We start from the raw sequence: 1,803 nt of genomic DNA on the forward strand, positions 1-1,803 counted from the left end.
AGAATCATTCCAGTCGGCATACCCCGTCCCCACCACGGCCATCCTGGGCACACAGTTAACATGTCATGCAGTCAGGGGGAGGGAGAGTAGGGAGAGGGCAGGGGGGTCAGTGGCCTGCATTGCACAGCCACTGGGTCAGAGAGAGTTGGGGTCTCCCAGGCTACAAAGCCTTATCCAGCCTTGTGTTTCCTGGCACTGGGCTGACCTCCTGCTGTGGCCACAGGGTAGACAGCCTGGCCTTGGGCCTGGGCCGTGGCTGTGTCAGGTGGGGACAGCCACCATCCTGCCGCCAGTCCCCTGGGCCCCTGTTCCAGCCCCTCCTCCCCCCATATCACTGGGGATAACTGGTTGGCCTGGGTCGCCATAGCTCACCAGTTACGGACCAAGGAACAGGGGCAGCCAGCCTGAGGGTCCATGCTGTCACCTGTGGGTGACCCCACCGAGCAGATGATACCCCACCTGCTGGCCTGGGTGAGCTCAGACCTTCCCAGCACTCAGCCATGAAGGCAAGAAGCGGCTTCCTGGGACTGTGGGATGCCAGGCTGGGGACAATAAGGTCTGCCCGCTCTCCTCCTACTGGAGCTGGGGGGTAACCAAAGACTGATGCCAGTAGAGGTGCAACAGTCCAGCCCCTCTGCTTCTGGGTGGGAGCCCCAGGGTGCCTCTCACAGTCCAGGCCCCTGCCCCCACAGCAGTCAGGCCAAGGCGATGATCTTGAAGCCACACTTGCTTGTCTTCCTCCCTCCAGCCTCAGCTCCCTTTCTGGCTCTGGTAAGTTTCTCTTGGAGCACTCACCCGCAAGAAGCTACTTGCCCAAGAATCCCCCTCGAAGATTTCGCTTCTAGGGAACTAGAAGCTAGGAGACCCAGTGTCGGGGGCACCCCCTGCCCTGTCATTGAGAGCCATATCCTTCCTAGCCTGGCATTCAGTCTTATCCTGGCGTCCCTCAAACCGCCCTTCCACCCTGGCCTCCCATCAGGCCTCAGCCACCTGGGCTGTCCTTCTGCTGCCACCCCTCCAAGGTCCAGCCTGAGAGTCTCCTTGTCCACCACATCTTCCCAGGCACCTGCAGCCCACCAAGACCTCTGCAGCCAGTATTCTCTCTGCCCCACCCCTGCCACCTCCCAGGCTAAGACCTGCCTGAGGCGTCTTTCTCCCAGTGGGCCTGGAAGGGCATCAAATGCTTGCAGAGCCTGGGCCTGGTTTGCGCAGGACTGAGCACAACAACCTGTGTCTGGGCCTCTTTGGACCTCTGGTTCTTGCCATGTTTGAGGTCCGGGGAGTAGATTTCACAGAGAATAACTCCGGAGCCAGTGTTCCACGTGGCCAGCAGTCTTCCGCCTGGGCCTGGTCTCTTGATCTCTTCTCCGGCCCTGAGAGAGGCCCTTCCTTGTATCCACTGCAGTGGGCTGAGGACTGCATTTGTGATGGGAAGTTCACATCCTGCCATAGCTCAGGCTGGGCCCGCTGCCTGCAACATGCTCACTTTCCCTGCCCCTCCAAGTGCAGCTCCTACCTTGTCAAAGAGATACTTCCTGTTTCCCCAGCCCTCAGAGCCCCTGAGTCCACACAGCTGGGCTGCCATCAGCACTGAGCAGATCCTCAGGGGCAGGGGAGCTTGTCTTTCTGATGTCCTAAGGGCCAGGTTTGTTCGTGTTACTCCTGCTGGTGCCTAGCACAGTGCCTGGCCCCCAAGATTCGCTGGGTTCCAGATCATAGCCTGGCTTGGCAGCTGGCCTCCCAGGAGGAGCAGGGTTAAGGGAGCTTGAGATGGAGCACAGCTGTCCAGTGCCCAGCACCCTC

Source organism: Rhinopithecus roxellana, chromosome 15 (assembly GCF_007565055.1).
Source record: "Rhinopithecus roxellana isolate Shanxi Qingling chromosome 15, ASM756505v1, whole genome shotgun sequence".
Lineage (NCBI taxonomy): Eukaryota > Metazoa > Chordata > Mammalia > Primates > Cercopithecidae > Rhinopithecus > Rhinopithecus roxellana.